This window comes from Protopterus annectens, chromosome 13.part0, assembly GCF_019279795.1.
Source record: "Protopterus annectens isolate FY-2018-M chromosome 13.part0, PAN1.0, whole genome shotgun sequence".
Lineage (NCBI taxonomy): Eukaryota > Metazoa > Chordata > Ceratodontiformes > Protopteridae > Protopterus > Protopterus annectens.
Window position 1 is genome coordinate 457,306,985 of NC_056747.1, and position 20,273 is coordinate 457,327,257.

The 20,273-nt window shown below is 39.4% G+C and overlaps 1 protein-coding gene across 4 annotated transcripts in view; it reads right to left on the bottom strand.

Annotated features, from left to right (window-relative positions):
* Window positions 1-20,273, bottom strand: part of NFIC (nuclear factor I C) — a 1,851,273-nt gene that overhangs the window by 668,185 nt on the left and 1,162,815 nt on the right. The window lies entirely within an intron of this gene.

Consider the following 20,273-nt stretch of genomic DNA (forward strand, 5'->3'; position numbering starts at 1 on the left):
TATAGGAGGTCTGAGAAGAAAAACTCCTTTCAAAAAGGCTTTGCAAAGCTTGTGGGACATTAGGGCAGATTCAGAAATGCCCACATGAAAATTAGAAATAGCTGCCAACTGAACCTTAAGAGTAGATGGAGATGAACCTGCATGGAAGAGTTCAGCAAGAAAATCAAGGACTAGTTGGATGGAAGCGGTGAAAGGATCTATGTCCTTTCCTTGTGCCCAATATGAGAAGCGTTTCCACTTACTCAAATAAATCTTTCGAGTGGAAGATTTATGGGAAGCTATCAATATATCTCTAACCGAGTGAGATAAATGAGGAAGCCTGGCTACGGTTGGCACTGGAGGAACCAAGCAGTGAGGTTCAGAGAGTGGAGGGAGCGGTAAAACTGACCCGATTGGTGGATCAAAAGATCTGGAACTAGGTCCAGACTCCACGGTCGCTCCAAGAGATAACGATGTAGAAAGGGGAACCACACTTGTCGAGGCCAGTAAGGAGCAATGAGGATCAATGAGGCCTTCTGAGCGATAGCTTTCTGTATTACTTGAGAGATCAGAGGGAAAGGAGGAAATGCATACAGAAGTCCCCGGGGCCAAACTTGGACTAGGCCTTCCCTGCTGGGTTGGCCTGGTAAAGGGAATAGAGTGAAGTATTCTCTGCACTTGCTGTTTTGGGGAGTAGCAAAAAGATCGCAGCAAGGCTGACCCCACTTGAGAAATATCTCTCTCACTACAGAGTCTTTCAGAGACCACTCGTGAGGCATGAGTATAGCTCTGCTCAACTTGTCCGCAATGTGATTGGACTTCCCGGGGATGTGCGTTGCTATCAGAAACGCTGAGAAGAAATCGCCCATTGCCACAGTCTGAGTGCTTCTCGACACAGGGGTATGATCTGGTTCCGCCTTGTTTGTTGATGTACCACACTACAGACATGTTGTCTGTCTGGATTGCAATCGTTCCTAAGGGAAGAGAGTCTTGAAGGGCTTGCAACGCTAAAAGCACTGCTCTCATCTCCAGAACATTTATGTGCAAGTGGCATTCGTTTGGTTGCCATGTGCCCTGGACTGTCCTGCCCTGATAATGCCCCCCCCACCCGATCAGGGAGGCATCCGTTGTCAGAGTAGCAACCGGAGGAGGTGGAACAAATGGTCTTCCCGACAGGAGCTGGGGGGAAGACATCCACCAAATGAGATGCTTTTTGCACGCTTGCGTGATCATAATGGTGTGAGACATTGGAAGTTCCTGGTATGACCATTGAGAAAAAAGCATCCACTGAAGGATCCACATGTGGTATCTGGCCAATGGGAGGAGAGGTATGGCCGCTGCCATGATTCCCAACACCTTTAGAACTAACCTGGCTTTGGCTTTGTTGTTGTTGAGAAGAAGTGACACCAATTTGTGAATGTCTGATATCCTTTGGTTCGTTAGCGTTGCAGACATGTTTATAGTATCTAAATTTGCGCCTATGTAGGTAATAGTACGACAAGGCGACAAAACAGACTTTTCGCAATTTATTGAAATACCCAGTTTTTGACAAAGCGAAAAGTATAATCTCTGGCCATCAAAGGAGATGCTTGGTGGGAGCTGTGAGAAGCCAGTCGTCCAAATATGGAAACACCTGGAATCCTTGTCGTCTCAGGTGAGAAGCTACCACTGCCATGCATTTGGTAAACACCGGGGCAGTGGTGAGACCAAAGGGCAGGGCCCTGAACTGAAAATGACTGGTTCCCAGCCTGAAGCGGAGGAATCTTCTGGAGGCGTCTGTTCATTTTATGTGATAGCACGCATCCGAAGGTCTATAGAGCACATCCAGTTTCCTTTGCCCAAAAGGGGAAGAATGGATTGCAGCATGACCATCCGAAATCTTGTTTTCTTGACTGATTTGTTCAAGACACTGAGATCCAAAATCGGTCTCCAGTCCCCTGTTTTCTTTGGAACTAAAAAGAACCTTGAGTAGATTCCGGATCCTTGTTGGTCTGCTGGCACTAACTGAATTGCTCTTTTTGCAAGCAGTTTTGAAATTTCCAAAGCTGCTATACCCCTTTGAGCGGGTGGAACATCTGGAAGGGATTTTTTTGACTGATTTGGAAAACGAAGAAACGGGATAGAATAGCCTTCGAAATGATGGACTGTACCCATTTGTCTTGAGTCAGGGATAGCCAGGCTTCTGGGTACAGTGACAATCTTCCCCCGACTGCCTCCGAAGATGGGCAGTCGGGCAACACCTCAGGGATGCTGAAAGGGCTTGTCAGGGAAGGCTTCCCGATTGCCCTGGTTCTGCGGACCCCCCCTGCCTCTAGGGCGGCGTCTACCATTGTTATTCCGCCTCTGCCTCTGGCGGGAAGCGACTCTGTCGTCAGGCGAAGTCCCTTGAGATTGTTTACGGAACCACATCTTTCCACCTTTCTGGCCTTTGGGGTAAGGCCTAGAAGGAGTAGAAAACGGACTCCGGCGGCAGAAAGGGTCTTGCCATCAGTCTCGCACCTAGTCAGGGTTTCTTTCACTTGAGGACCAAGAGAGATGATCCATCAAAGGGAGTTTGTGAAAGACGTCTTGAAAGGTTCCGCAAAGTTGCATAGCCGCATCTAGGCGTGCCTACGTAAGGCTACCCCTGTCCCTGCGGCTCTGCTCGCTAACCTGTTGAGGAAGCCGAGACCCCACCGGCTCCATCACAGAATACGCCAGGGTCAGATGGAGGAATGCACCTGAACATTGAGGAAATGATTGTTTGACTGGGACAACAAATGAGGAACCTGTGGCAGAGGCCAAGGAGGCTCCTGGATTAAACTCCTCAGCAGAGGATACCAATGTTGACGTGGCCAGTCTGGTGCTATTAGAATCATGCAAGGCTTGTCCCGTCTGACTTTCAAGAGTACCTTGGGAGAAGAGGCAGAGGAGGAAAAGCATAAGCGTGAAGGTTGTTCCAACTGAAAGACAGAGCATCCACTTTCCAAGCATCTGGGTGGAACATCTTTGTGCAAAATTTTGGAAGTTGAAAATTCAGTGGGGAAGCGAATAGATCTATGTCTGGAGTTCCCCAAGCCACAGTCAATTGTTTGAAAATCTGAGGATCCAGTTTCCACTCGTGGGGATCCACCATTTGTCTGCTCAAAATATCTGCTAGGGAGTTCTGTGCTCCTGGCAGAAACCTTGCTTGAAGATTGATTCGCAAACTCAGAGCAGTCTCCCATAAAATCATTGCTTGTCTGCAAAGAGGGTAGGAATGTGTTCCCCCCTGCTTGTTGATGTACCACATGACTGTTGTGTTGTCTGTTTGTATCAACACCTGTCCTGGCTGAAGGAGTTCCTTGAATGCCATCAAAGCAAATTGAACTGCTAACATCTCCTTCATGTTGATATGCAAATGTAGTAGTTTGGGAGGCCACATGTCTTGTATCCATTTTCCATTGAAGTGTGCTCCCCAAGCCAAGTCTGAGGCATCCGTCGTTAGGATCTGAATCGCCTCTGGTCTGGACGCAGAGAGTCCCTTGTTTAGGTGACATTCCTGAGCCCACCAAAGTAATTCTTTCTGGATGCAAGGTATAATCCGAATGACAGTGTCCAAACTGTGGCAGTGTTGAGCCCACACACTTTTGAGATACCATTGTAGCTTCCTCATATGCAGTTTGGCATTGGGAAGTACTAGAATGCAAGATGCCATGAACCCCAAGGCTTGGAGGACTGTCCTTGCAGTCAGCCTGGACATTACTGATAACTGCTGGAAGTAGAGAGGAAGAGTTCTTGTTTGACCTGGTTAGAAATGCCATCTGAGGCTGTATTCAGTCTCACACCCAGAAAGCACATGTCCTGGAGAGGGCACTAGACTGGACTTTATTTCGATCACAGTATACCCTAGGCACCTTAAAACTGTCATTACATAGTGGAGATGCTGTAGTAATTTGTCTTTGTTTTGAGCAAGAATCAGGCAATCGTCCAAATAAGGATAAATTTGTATTCCTCCCTGTCTGAAGAAAGCAATCACAGGAGCCAGAACTTTGTGAACACCCTGGCAGTAGATAAGCCAAAGGGCAATGCAGAGAATTGATAATGTGAAGTACCAGCCCGAAATCTCAGGAATCTCCTGCAGCTGGGCTTGATAGGGATGTGAAGATAGGCCTCTTTGAGATCCAGGGTTACCATCTAATGATCTTTGCCTATCATAGGCAGAAGTTGTTGTAATGTTAACATCTTGAACTTTGGAATTTCTAGGTAGGTGTTGAGAATGGACAAATCCAGAATTGGCCTCCAAGTGTTTCCTTCTTTGGCACCAGGAATAGACGGGAATAAAATCCTAGGCCTACTTCTGAAGGAGGGACCACCTGGATTGCCTCCATCTGCAAAAGTAAAGAAATCTGCTTTTGGGCCTCCAGCCTTTGCTGAGGAGGCACATCTGGCATGCCTTTGAAAGGAGGAAAAGTGTGAAAATAAAACTTGTAACCTCGATTTATTATATCCAACACCCATTTGTCTTGGGTGATCAAATTCCAGTTTTCTTTGAAAAGTCCCAACTTTCCTCCCAGAGGAGCTGCCAGTAAGGGAGGGTCTAGCAGCGGAAGATACAGGTCATTGGGTCTGCTTACGAAAGGGCTGACCTCTTCCCTCACCAGAAGACTGTGCAGGAGAACTCCAAGTCCTAGGTCTGAAAGAACCCTGAGCGTGAGCCCTGCCTCTACCACGTCTAGACCTGCCCTTACACAGATAATCCGAAGGATAAGACCATCCCCTAGCAGGCCAATTCCTACTAAACTTAGGGGGCTGAACCTGCAAAAAATCCTTGACCGTCTGCATAGACTTAGCCTTATCTTCCATCTTTTTCAAAACTGATTCCACAGGAGGACCAAAAAGAACTTCAGATTGAAGAGGAGCATCCAAAATTTGAGCCTTTACATGTTCTGACAAATTTTGATCTTTAAGCCAGGCATGTCTACGAATAACTGAACCTGTAGCAGCCACCCTAGAAGAAGCCTGAAGAGCATCAAAACCACACTGCAAAGAATGCTTGCCAACTTGATCTGATGCATGAACCAACTTCTGGAGCTCCTTACACTCTATACCCTCAGATAAAGCATCCACCTTAGATTTCAATTGGCCTAATAAAAAGTTCTGATACTTCAGCATATGAAATTGGCAATTCAAAGCCCTCATAGCTAACGTAGAGGAGGTGTACACTTTTTTCCCCCACCTGTCCAATGCCCTAGAATCTTTATCCAAAGGGACTGGATTTTTAACCACAGAAGCCCTAACACCCTTAGGGCCTTGAATAATGGTTTCTGGATCAGCCCTAGGACTCTTATACAAGTCTTATGTGCTTCTGGAACTCTGTAATACCTGTCAGGCTTAACAGGGGCCGGAGGCAGAGAATCAGGATTAAGGGAAGATTCAGAAAACACATCCTGAACAACATCTAAGACAGGAGGAATAGCCAAGGGCCTATGTTGTGGCAGAAACAAAAATTCCCTAAGCCTTTTCCGAGAATCTGAAAAAGCTTGACCTTCCCACTTGAAATGCTCCCTCATGGTATGTAAAGTTTCAGAAAAGGAAAAATCTTCTGGAGGAGAAGCAGAAGGACAGGAGTCCTCTGCATCCAATCAGAATAGGAAGGAAAATCCTGAATTTCTTCAGCTGAGGAATCAGAGTAGTCAGAGGAATGATCCATACCCTCTAAATCTGCCTCCACCCTAGGCCTTTTCTCTGGGGGGGGCATAGAACCCCTGATCAAAGTAATCAAGTCCTCCGCCATTTTCAACATATGTTTTTTAGGAACAGGGGCTGGAGAGCTAGAAGAATGACCAGGGCCAACAAGACCAGGTTTGGCCTTAGCATGGCCTTTAGCCACTGAAGTAGAAGGCCTAATAACCTTTTGTAAGGATGGAACTACTGAAACCTGAGAAGCACCCTCGGCCTGTCCTAACTCCTGAGAGGCCAACTCCTGTAAAAGTAAAGGTTCCCCCTGGGATTCAGCCGAACCCTCGGCAGGATCCATAGATTCAACCGGAGGCTCCGAAGAACCGGCGTCCGCAACGGACGACTCATCCGGTTTAGATCTCACAGACTTATCCTTATGCTTCTTAGCGGTAGCGGGCGTCGGAGGATCCGACGGCATGTTATAGTTACACCGCTTACCGAAAACAAGCCTGGCACAGTCTAACCTACGCTTAATGGTGCGCTTATTAAATCTAGCACAAAAGCGACACCCGACTACGTCGTGCTCAGGCCCTAAGCAAGGAATACAGAGAGAATGATAATCCCTATGAGGTATCTGTTTCCCACAAGAAATGCAATTATTAACTTTTTCTGACATCCGGATAACTGAGGCAAGAAAAAACAATAGTTTCCCCAACGGGGTACTTAGCCCAACTTGGTCTTCGGTCTGAAACTCGGTTAATGAAAATTTCAGAACGCCAAACGGCACTCGCAAACACTGCTTCTGCTTCGGACCACGCGGCAAGAAAGACTGAGGATATGGCTTCGGTCATGTGCTTAAGTACTAATGCGTACTGACGTCAGCTCTAAGCGACAATGACCGACGCCAGACTAGCCCTTTGGTATTCGGGCCGACCGAGGACAGCGGACTACCCACAGGTCATGACTGCAGCAATGTGAGACGAAGAACATCTGCATGATCACTATTTGATAGGTATTGATATGGCTTGCTAGCAAGGGACTATTTATGTGAATGGTAGCAGCAAGTAAATACACATTATTGTATCCATTATTTCTTTCACTTTGATCACATCCAAGGGGCAAAAACTAAGAATGTAGTAATTTTTAGGTGGGAGGCAGGGAAGCAGACTGCATAAAAATAAAGAAACCTTACTTGATAACTGTTAAATGATCAATGATATAGGATCTAAACTGTTTGTATATGTAGATGGCATTGCTTTATTTTCTATTCAAGCTAACAAGGTGATAGCCTGTTAATATTGCAAAACCATTTCTTTAAATTACAAGGACAGAGGAATATAGTCTACAGGTTAATAGTTCAAAAAACAAAACAAAGTCTTTATTCTATGTATACATTCCTGATAATATGGAGACTATTAGTTCTCAAGCAACTAACTGGGTTGATGTCTACATCTACCGTGATCTTACCCTAGGCATTCAAATGTCCCTTAGCAAGTTATGTTGTAATTTGTTTAAAATGTTAGCTTAGCTGTAAGCAGTAGCCAGGAATCTTAATCAAACCTACATGAGAAAATTACTGGTAGGCAATTGTTACTGTTATGTCTACAGTGGACACTGAAAACTGTATATATGCAACATTACTATTTCATACCATTTTTATGTATTTATTTACCATTTGTTTACTGCAAAAGTCTGACTGGGACATAGCCCATTTTCAGCAGAGGCCCAGAGAGAAATGCTCCAGATGCATCTTTTTGGAATGCGGAAGGAACCCGGAGCACCTGGAGGAAACCCATGAGAATGCAGGGAGGACATTCAGACCATAGCCGGCCTTAGGCATAGGCAAACTACGCGACCGCCTGGGGTGCCTCTCTAGCAGGGGCACTTTTCCAGTATTTGTTTGGTGCAGGTAGACCAGGATGAGGGCACCGGGAGGTGTTGTGGGGGTCACCCTATAGCCCTTTTGCCTAGGGCACCAGCTGACCTAGGGCCGCTCCTAATTCAGACTCCACACTGAAGACATCCCAGCCGAGAATCGGTATGATTTATAATTAACAGTACTTTTAGTATACATCATTGTACTCTTTGTGAAATATCTACTGAGTTGTTTTTGTCTAAATAGATTGAGTTTCAACTAAAGATGTAACTGACTAAAATTTATTATTGTGATAGTAATAAGGAACTTGTTCAGCCATTCAAAGGAAGTAATTGCCCCAAAGTCGAAATCAAGTCATAGCAACTCTATGGGAAAACTCCATATGATTTTCGTGACATATTACTGAAGTAGATTGCCAGGCCTTTCTTCCATGCAGATACTGTTGCTGCTGCCGAGTTGTTCTCCAGCCAGGTTTCGAACCTAGGTCTACCAATTGGCAATCCTGTGCCTTAACCTCTGTGTTATCACTTTATGGGGTTCCGCTATTTACCCTGTTCTTAATTAAGAATAATGAAAAGTATGTTGCCACAGTGTGGAATAATCTACTGTATATGGAAAGTAAAACATTTTTTAAATGTTCTTATTACTGGCAAGATTACTTTAAAATATTTATATATCCTATTATCTATAAGTTTATTTTAAAATGTTATTTCAAATCCTTATAAACTGGCATTTTTTATATTGTTTTTATTATGCTATATGTCTTTTTGTCACTGAAAAAAATAATTTTATCTTATGTGAATTTGAAAGTTAAAAATAAAAAATATTGAACTGCATAAAACAATATAGTTTGTTGGGGGCAAACAATGCATATGTATGAAAGCATCAATTTGAAATACATTACTATACATTATTTCTTTCATGTATGTATGTATGTGTCTTTCGGCTTTTCCTGGTTAGGGGTCGCCACAGCAGAACTTCGGTCTGCTAATGATTGGCAGTTGATTTTTACATACCGGCTTGCCAGGCCTGACGCACAACCTTCAACGAAGGTACACCCGTTCATGCATGTCTCCACGTAGAAGACGCTCTAGCTGAGAATCGAACCGGACAGCGTCTTACGGTGAGGCGACAACGCTACCGCAGCACCACCACCGCGGGTCACATTATTTCTTTCATAATCAGCAAAATCAAATATCAGCTCTGTACATCAAATGTGGCTATCTTTGGGATGGAGGCAGGCTATGGGTGAACAAGCATTGGCATGAATGCTGCTAAATGGCCACTCTACACCTTGTACCACTTAACATAAAAATCACTGTATTTATCTCATTATTATTAAAATATATAGCTTTATAACTATAGCCAACATTTCTTTAAAGCAATATATAACTTTGTTGAACAATACTTTGGTCAACATCGGGTTAATTGACCCAATTTGGTCAACTAAACATATGGTCGACAGGCATGTGAGATTGACAATCCCTGGGTAGGGTATATATCTATACCCTTTACCCCAGGGATTGTGCACTCTCAGAGCTAGTGTATATAATTAGCAGGGTATATGGGAGGGTGTAGGAGAGCTTGTTCCCTTGAAAAAGCATAGCTTTTGTGTTTTTTTAAAGTTTTGCATGCATAGTAGCATACATATGTCCAAAATGTTGATCAGTTTGCATCGACATTATTCACACCAACATAAATGGTATTCGACCAATTTAAGTAATTCCATCTCTCTCTCTCTCTCTCTCTCTCTATATATATATATATATATATATATATATATATATATAACATCAATTATTCACAAGAAAATATTAATTTAATATTTCCCCATTTTGTATTTCTATTTGTATTTCTATTTTTATTTTTATTTTCATAGGTATGTTTATATTTATACTCACATTTATTAATGATACAAGAAACATTTCTATTAAAGGTTATGTAAAGAAATGTATCGTTAAATATTTTAAAAGTATAATGTACACCAACGATTTGATTTTCTTAGGTTGCTCAGCAGGCATTGGTACACAACCATATTTAAATGTGTTTAATTAGTCACTCAATTAGATTTGATTGTTTCAATTGATTTTAACAAGTTGTAATTTATGCTTTTTGAAGGGATTATTTAAAGCAGGGTATTTTCTTGTTGTGAATATCTTGAAAAAGCCTGACAGAGTTTCAGGCGAAAGCGCTTGATGGATTTCACGTTCAATTGTGTTTTTCGTGTTTAATAAAGCAATTCGTGGAAGTAACTATTGGATTATTTGGTCTACATTCTTCTACCTTTGCTGCTTTGTGGATTTTTTGGGACTTAGTTCGTGTTTATAACATCAATTATGTTGACCACAAAAAGTCAACAATGCAAAGACTGACAGTGCACTACTCATGCACAAGGAAATCCACTCGACATGCAAAGTAAAAACCTAAAAAAAAACACAAAACACCACAACCCCCACTAATTATACATACTAACTCTAAGCTCGCTTAATTCCCAGGAATGAGGCATATTCCCCAGCCCTGGAGCCTGTTGATCACACACACACACCTGTTGATCTTCTGCTTTGTCAACCAAATTGTGTCCATAAAATAAATGTCAACATTTCGGAGTTTTGTCCAAAGTAACTGATACACACTCACACACACATACAATGAGGTGTAGTAATTATGATAAAATACACCAAGTATCAACTTGCAAAACACTGACATCAAAATGACAAAAAAGTTGGCACTGACATGCCAGTATGCATGAGCCAAGAAACAGCCTCATAAAAACAAATAAAAACATTCCACGGGATTCAATAATGCCTACACTAAGTGTACAATAACATTGTTCTGAGTGAACAGACAACGCAGACATAACTCACACCTTCTTCCTCCTAATTTTAATTTTCTTACTGATATTCTTGCAGCTTTAAATATTGAAAGAGATTCATAAAGGTCACCACAAACTGTCGACTACATGTACACTTAGTGTAATCTTTCTGAGTGACTATAAAGTACAAAAAATGTGTTAAGAATTTTCTTGAATACATATTGTGTACACTTAGTGTAGGCTTTATTGAATCTGGCAAATTGTTTCTGCATATATATGTGGGATCTGCCCCCCCCCCCCGCTAATTAGATATACTAACTCCGAGATCACACAAACACATGGTTAGGGCATATTGCCCAACTGTAGGAACTGGGCGATTTTACATACCTGCCGATCAGCTGCTTTGTCGATAATATGCAGTCGACCATACTGTGTGCTTGTGCATGTTGTATCTGTATGTGTGTATATATATATATATCTATATCTATCAATACAAATACACACACACACACACACACACACACACACACACACACACACACACACACACACACACACACACACACACACACACACACACACACACACACACACACACACACGTAGTAAGTTACTTTTTATCTAAAACATTTTTGATCTAATTACAAAATATCTAAAAATGTAATCTAAGATACATTTAATCCAAAACACATTGAATCAAACCACATTTTATCGAAAACATCATATACAGTAAACACTCCTCCAAAAACGTTTTTTTTGTATGAGGCAAGAACCCTGGCAACCCCCCAGAACCCTGGCAACCCCCCATAGGGGGCTTCTCCCCTCATAACCTCTTACTTAAATACACTAACTCCATGGTTACACAACCATGGAGAAAAGAGAAAACACTGCACACTTTGAATGACTTCTGACTTTGCCCCCACAACCTCTTAGTTAAATAAACAAACTCCATGGTTATACAACCATGGAGAATTATCGCACTCTTTGAATGACTGCTGGGGCACAATCACAAAGTTGTAGACATGTGGGAACAACATGTGGGTGCACATTAGCAAGGTACAAATACTGTACTAGACTAATTTGTTTTCTAATTCCTACTTTCATACCGCCCTAAAACCACACCATCAGTAGTTGTCTATAGCTTGCTACACTTTTAGATTAAATGTGTCTTAGATTAAATTTTTAGATATTTTGTGATTAGATCAACTAAGTCTTGGTTGAATGTACAGTAAACATATATAGAAAATCAAACACATTAATATCTTCAAAACAAAAACAAAATAAGTACAACATGTATGAAAACAAAAAAGATACACTAATACTCATTTCCTTTAGAAATCTAGGAAGACCAAGATTTGGGCGTCGCAGTGGTGCAGCGGTTAATGTTGTTGCCTCACAGCAAGAGGCTCTCTGGTTCAATTCTTGGCTGGGGTGCCTTCTGTGCGGAGTCTGCATATTCTCCCTGTGTTCCCTTGGGTTTCCTCTGGGTACTCTGGTTTGATTCCACATTCCAGAGACATGCATCTGGAGCGTTTCTCCCTGGGCCTCCACTGAAAATAGGCTCTGTCCTAGTCAGACTTTCCCAGGCAACAAATTTTAAATAAATAAATAAATAAATAAATTTTGTTTCTTTAATCACACATTGGATAAATTCAACCAAGACTTTACTAACTAATGAGTACAGACTAAGTTTCAGTTTCATACTCTGGACATCAATATTATATAGACCCTTCCTATTCTCAAAGTCATCTAAACATATTTTTTTTTTTCATATAGCCATGTAACAGCTATTACTCAAAAAGTACAGCAATCTTAACAACACTCCATTTACATAACATTCAAAGTCAGGAATCTTTTCCTCCTTCTGAGTGCAAAAGAGAAATCAAGTTCTGTGCTAATGTTGGCTTGCCCCCCCCCCCCAAAAAAAATGTCAAAGACAAATTCTACAATTTAATAAAAAATGAATCTGAACATAGAATGGGCAGTCCACTGGCTGCATTTGTCATCAAGGGAAGTACAAACCAAGAAAATGCTTGGACCTTTTGTGAAAAAATCAATTATTATATAGTGACTGGCCACTAATATTCTAAAACGAGCACGCTGATTGGCCAATCATTGTAAATCTGTGAATATACCAACGGAAAAAGGTTCGGTCTCCCAGACTTTTTTTCCACTGGTATATTCTTTAATTTTAACTTTTATTTTCCAACAAAAATAAAAACAAAATTTGTAGTCCGGACTCCAGGACATGCGAGAGAGACACCATGCAGAAAATACAAGGGAGATCAGGTACGCTGTTTAAAACTAAAGACACGTACCTGATTTCCCTTGTATTTCCTCCATTATGTCTCTCTCTCCTACCCTAAACTTCCCGAATGTTTTTTTTTTTAATTTAAAAAAAAAAAAGAAAGGAAAAGAAAAGCAACGGAAATCTTCTTTTCCCTGTTGCTTACTTTCCCAAGCACTGATGTACTGGGTATGCATGGAAACGCAAGTCCCATAAGTATGCGCAGTACATCAACACAAGGAAGCAGTATACCACCAGCTGCGGAAGAACAGTAATGTGCCGTTATACAAAGACATTATTTAAGAAAAGTAAGTATTTTTTTCTTAACAAATATCATTGTATAATAGCAATATCTGACTCCATGGTTGTGTTATACTGAAGATTTAAAAGACAGAAAGCAAAACAGGGCAGCTAAAATCCCCACTGAAGTTACAGAATGCTTGTTCAAGCCAAAAAAATCGATCCAGGAGTAGTCCAAATGCAAAACAGGGCAGCTAAATTCCTCCCTGAAGTAGCAGAATGCTTATTCAAGCCACAAAAATCAATCCAGAAGAAGTCCAAGTGCAAAGCACAGCTTTAATAAATCCACATAAAACAGATATGTGCTTTCGTCCCAGAACTTTAGAACTTCATCAGATACAATAAAATTGTAAAGTCACCCTTATAAAGACATTTGGAAGGCATCATAATCATGAAATGAAAGAAGACACACCCCTTAAAGACATAACATTAAAATGCAGTAAAACAGTTGTATGTAATAAATATGCTATATAAAATAGCTTGTTCACTATTAACATAGAATATAAATATATAAAAAATGTATAAATTACAGTATTAAAAAGTGTTTATCAAAAAATAACTTTTAAAATATATAATACCATGTAATTTATCTGTCTAATGTTTTGAGCTTTAAAAGGGAGCTGATTGAAATATTTTCATTTAATCCTGGACAGTTACCTGCACCAAAGTGTAACTGCCAGTAAAGCTCTCTCATTTCTAAGAGTATGGACCAGGCTCCACCTCTAATGTCTGTCATTATACTGTCTATTACAAAAAAATTAAACATATGTTCTTCATTGACCAATATGTGTTTGCTCAAAGCATTGATTAACTTTTTTGTTTTGATCTCATAGAGCTGCTCATAAATGCAATTTTTTAGTTTTCTGTCAGTTTTACTAATATAATAACAGCAACATTGGTTACAAACAGCACAATAAATCACTCTTTCAGAGTTACAGTTACATCTATGATGAATTTTAAAATTATTATTGTTAATAATAATAACAGTTCTATGCCTGAGAAATGTTTTAACTGCTTCTAATCTTTCAAATGCCTCCCAAATGAGCTCTGGACCTTCTAAATCTTTGTTGGTTGGTATTTCCAGCACTTTTACAACTTCTATTCCTTTTGGACAGCGAAGCACTCATGGTACACAGGATTTTAACAGCTCAATATCATCACCTGTATTAAAAGACTGGTTATCTGCTTCTATTAATCTGAATCATGGACATTCAGCCAGGACTCATGCTTTTAATACTTACACACTCTTTTTGAAGAGTTCGATTATTATCTTGCTAAAATCAAGCATTTGCAATTAGACAATGCTTATTTTACTGAATGCATAAAAGAAAAGCTTGTACCTAAAGTGCTACGCATGTGGCCTTACCCTAATGGTTTACAGCCCGATTCTTCTTTATTTAAAGAACTTACTGCACTATTTGACCAGCATGGAATAGAATATATGAATGTTATTATCAAACATAATGAAGTTTTGATAAATGAATTAACTGAGACTGTCAGTGATTTGGACAATAACATTTGTAGTCATATACAATATAATGATTTTAAATATGAGCATATTCGCATTTTTAAGAGCATTGATGAAATGTGTGCTAATATAAAGGCACGTAAAGTGAAAAAATTAATTAGGGATAAGACTGACTACAGCAAGGTTGCAGCATACCCTAACCCCCCCCCCACCCTAACAAGAATGGGGTACTAAATCTTCTGCCGAAAATGTGACCTTCACTAATGAATCTCAAGCTCAAGCCTCTAACAATAGTTCAGAGGAAATTTTTTTTGATCAGGCATATTTTCCCCCACTGAGACACTCCGAGCGTCTAAAGAACACAGCCCCCCCCCCCCCCCCGCAGGACACCCACTGGGTAGACAGGTATACACCTTCTCATCACCCAACAATTGATGGGGGAGGGGGACAAGCCAGCAGGGGAAGGAGAACCTTTTACAATCGTAACAACAACAAGAAATAATTGAAGTGGATTCCCCTGAACATATTGATGTTTTTGACATTATAGGCACTTACCATGACCATAGTTTGCCCCCTTGTAACATCATTATGAATTCTTTAGCTGATTTTAAAGTTTATAATTTTTCTAATGTTTGTATGGACACTTCACATTGTGACATTTTTGCAAAGGGTTTTACTTTTGTACCCCAATACAAGTGTAATGTGGCCACCACTTTGCTGGATCTAAAATTAGACATCCGCAAGCTGAACTTAAAGGTTATGTTTCAGAACTCTTTATCTAGTCAGTTTGTTAACCCCCTTGCCATTTCCAGCACTTACAACCCTCCATTACATCCTATGATTTCCTTATTTGAGAGAATGTGTGAACTAGATATACGTAACCTCCCTACTAGGCATAGGATGAATATTGAAATTCATACTCAAAAGACTACCACCATTAATGAAATCAAGGATGTGATGGATAGAATTAGGATTATGAAACCGGACAAAGGGGTGGTGTTGTATTAATGAACTTAGATGACTATAAAAATAAGATGCTATTTATTTTAAACAGTAAGGCAAAATCTTCCATCAATGAATTGAATGGTGCTTACACAAAAATAAGGAGTGAACTACAAGATCTCTTTATAGAAGGGTCTATTTCTATTGAAATTCTGAATTACCTATCAGTTTTACATCCAAGAGTGTCAGTAATGTTTGGCTTACCTAAGTTACACAAGAATTTAACACAACCACCCATGCGCCCCATAGTAGATGCTAAGGGATCCATTACACACTCCTTGGCTAAACATCTTGACCAAAAACTAAAACACTTTGTTTTTAATGAAACTGATATCTGTAGAGACTCCAGGAGTTTCCTTGAATCTATCAACAAGATACCTTTCAAAGACACTTTTGTCTTTTTGACTACTGACATAAAAGACCTTTACTTAGTTATTCCTCACAGTATAGATCTTGATTGGTTCACTGAGTTCCTTTATGCAAAGAAAGTAGGTCATTTTGATGTACTACTTTACACTCACGTCATGGAAATTGTTCTTAAAAAAATTTCATTCCTTTTAACAATGAAATCTTTCTACAACAAGAAGGGGTAGCTATGGGGCCGGCATGTGGCGGTCTGTATGCCAATATAGTTGTGACACAGTGGGAGAAGAAATTCCTTTTTCCCCGAGTTTCTATGGTTACATCAAACACTATACTCAATATCTGGATGATATTTTTATTTTATGGGATGGACCTGAGTTATAAGTATTACTTATATTAACTCCACTACACAATTTTTAAAGTTTACTTATACATGTCATTTAGATGAAATTTCCTTCCTTGACTAAGGACTATCAAAATAAGAAATTTATATCAAAAATCTTCAGAAAAGAGACGTATTTGAATTCTTTACTTTACTATTCAAGTTCTCATCCACTGAAACAAAAGAAGGATATAGTGAAGGGACAATGTGTGCATGCTGCACGGATGGTGTCTATTACTGAAGATTTTTTTGTCTGAATGTGATACACTTAAGTATATGTTTTTGAAAACAGGATATCCTGTTAGTTTTGTCATGGAGATTTTACTTGAAGTTGTTAACAAAAGAGAAAGGGCTTTCTATCTACCTTTGCTAAGAGAAGATTTAGGACACCAGAGCCCTAACACCAACAATGACATAACTATCCAAGCCACTACTTCAGGTATTAGTGACTACAGGACTTCCTTAATAACTGTCTTTTCTTCCGACAGCATTGCAATAAAACATATACTTAATAAGAATTGGTCCATCCTAAAACAAGATAAAGCTATTAGACCCTTCATTGATATAGTACCAACCATAGTTTATAAGAAAGGTAGGAACCTAAAAAATGTATTTGAAACAAACCAAAGTGGACTTAAGCATAAACTTGGATGTATGAACAAATGTGGTATGTGTCACTTTTGTAAATACATTAAGGAAGGGGACACTTTTAATATTAACAATATTAATTTTAAAATTCATCACAGATGTAACTGTAACTCTGAAAGAGTGATTTATTCTGCTGTTTGTAACCAATGTTGCTGTTTTTACATTGGTAAAACTGACAGGAAACTAAAAAATCGCACTTATGAGCACCTCTATGAGATCAAAACAAAAAAGTTAACCAATGCTTTGAGCAAACACATATTGGACAATGAAGAACATATGTTTAATTTTTTGTAATAGACAGTATAAGGACAGACATTAGAGGTGGAGCCTAGTCCATACTTTTAGAAAAGAGAGAGCTTTATTGGCAGCTACACTTTGATGCAGGTAACTGGCCAGGACTAAATGAAAATATTTCAATCAGCTCCCTTTTAAAGCTCAAAGTATTAGACAGATAAATTACATGGTATTATATATTTTAAAAGTTATTTTTTGATAAACACTTTTTAATACTGTAATTTATACATTTTTACATATTTATATTCTGTGTTAATAGTGAACAAACTATTTTATATAGCATATTTATTACATACAACTATTTTACTGCATTTTAATGTTATGTCTTTAAGGGGGTGTGTCTTCTTTCATTTCATGATTATGATGCCTTTCACATGTCTTTATAAGGGAAACTTTACAATTTTATTGTATATGATGAAGTTCTAGTGTTCTGGGACGAAAGCGTTTATCTGTTTTATGTGGATTTAATAAAGCTGTGTTTTACACTTGGACTACTTCTGGATCGATTTTTTTGGCTTGAATAAGCATTCTGCTACTTCAGGGAGGATTTTAGCTGCCCTGTTTTGCATTTGGACTATTCCTGGATCGATTTTTTGGTTTGAACAAGCATTCTGCAACTTCAGTGGGGATTTTAGCTGCCCCGTTTGACTTTCTGTCTTTTGAGCTAGTTTTTTCTTTGTATTTTTCATTTTTCCATATTGAAGATTTACCCACGGTTGGCTTTATTTAATCAGTTGGGCTTTGCTCTCATGATTAAAACACACCAACCATGGGTAAATCTTCAATATACCACACAACGTCGTCAGTTATTGCTATATTAGACACTTCCATGCCTGCAAATAATTTTGAATTTGTTATAAGATATCCTTATATGCAACTCTAAGCAGTCCCTCAAGCTTGGGCCTAATTTAGCCTCAAAATATTTTATGTTATCTCCTTCACCCAAAAAGGTTATTTCTCCAACAGATCTGGACCAAGGATGTAATTTATTTTAACAGCTGTTGTCTTAGTTCTATTTGTTATGCATCCTAATAATTTGACAAATTTTATTATTTATAAAAATGCTAAATCTAAATCATTATCTGGTCTGACAAATACACTAATAAGTTGTCCATATGTAGTGATACGATTAGTGTTATTGACTTAAGTTTTGCAGCTACCTATGTTTTTGAGCCAAAGGCTCAAAGCACAAGGCAAAATGTGCGAGTGCAAATGGACAACCTTGTTTTTCTCCACTACTAATATTAAATTAATATGTCAACTCAGTACCTGATTTCATCCTAGCTGATGAATTACCATATAGTGTGGCTATTTAATCCAAAAAATTGTACTGGAAAGTCCATTGATTTCAGTAGTACTGGCAAATATTTACAATTTACTCCAATGAATGCTGTTTCAGCATTAAAACTTGCCAGAAAGAGTCTGTTTTGATTTCTAAAGGAATCATCAACCAAAGCTAGTCTTTTTAACAGGCTGACTACCACCCACCTCCTGGCACAAAATTCACTTGGTCCAGATGAATAAGGAAAGGCAGGAAACCATTAAGCTGAGCTGCCAGAAATGCTGCAAAAATCTTGTAATCATGACTAAGAAAAGAGATGGGTCTATATGAGTCTATTGAAGTGAGATCCTTATCTAGTTTTGGGATAGCTACCAGCAGCGTTTATTTATGTGAATCCAGAAAATGATCTGTATGAAAAATATCATTCACAAATACTACGGAGTTATAAATAAAAACATGCTTAAACTTCCTACTAAAAACTCCTGATGTCCACCACGGCAACAAGGGCATGTCAGAGAACTAAATGAGGAATGGCTGTGATGCCTTATAAATACAAAAGCTGAACAGTCCTTCTTATACGATCTGAGGAAGGCTTATTTGCCGAAAGTGCTTATCGGAAGACTGAGAACTGCTTATTTTATGTTATATTCTTTTTATTAAAGTTTTGATTTTACAATTAAGTTTTACTGCCGTGGTGGACATCAGGAGTTTTTAGTAGTGTTTGCCTTTTCTCTTCCTCATTGGTGTCCTTCACAATGTAAGAACGTTTTTTACCTATTGCTTAAACTTCCTGTATGTTTTCATTGGATTCCTGTCTAACCCAAGAGTTTTATCCTGTTTCATCTTATTACAGATTAGTTCCATTTTATCCATTGTTACATTCTTTAGAACTTGTTAGGTGTTTGACAGTTGAACCAGTGGCAGGTAAACCCCTTCTAAAAATAAGCAAGCTGAATCATTGGGATAGTAGAAATAAACCCTGAGTATGACACAGGTGTCCTGAGTTCAATTAGCCTTTCAGGCACCTAATAGTGTAGCAGGGAGGATGAGATTACCTATCCGGGGTGGGGGTGGGAATAAGGGGACCCTTGTTGAGCCCTGCTAGAGGTCAAGACTCAAAGACTTCACTGTGCTGAATGTGCAGAAGAACAAAAGAGATATGAGAGTCCAGGGCTTGGGGAGGGCATGTCCTCAAAGTCACTCCTCATAGCTCACTCAGTCTAACTCACAAAGTGATATCAGCACATTGGGTGGTGTAAAAATCCCTGACAAACACTGTAGAATGATGATGCAGATGACTGACCTCTCTCTCCTCTCTACCAATAGCTCTCAATCCCCATCCCAGCAAAATGGTAGCCACACACATGGCGTAGTACTGACCAAGTTGGAATAGCTTCCTTCCCAACGGTTCCCATTCTCTTTCTCATTCTGCCACAGGCTCCATCCAGGGGAACTAGTACCAGACAGGGAAAGGGAGACAAGGAAAGAGATGGTCACCAAGAAAGCTGATTGTCAGATGAGGCTAAAGATTTCATAACTTTTCTTCTGTTAAGACTTTTCCATCATCCCCTGAATATAACTATAAAAAATAATTATTTAAAATGCATAAAACAACGCATTAGGGTCCTTAACAGTCTAACCTGAGTGTTTTGTCTTTAATTTATAACAGTAATCAAATTGTTCTGTGGTGTTTTAGTTTTAAAGCAACATATTTTAAATTTGGTGGTGGTGGAGGTGGAGTAATTCAAACTGCAAATGCTTCAGAGCCTTGACAACATGTTCCATTTTAAAACCCAGTATCGTTACTACTTTCACCTTCAAAGAAATTGCCTCATCTCATTTCCCGAGAATCATTTGCTAAGCTATTCAGTAATGTTATTAATAAGATTTGCAAAGATGTAAGCATACATTAATTTCCCTTTTCTTTGCTGCCACAAATG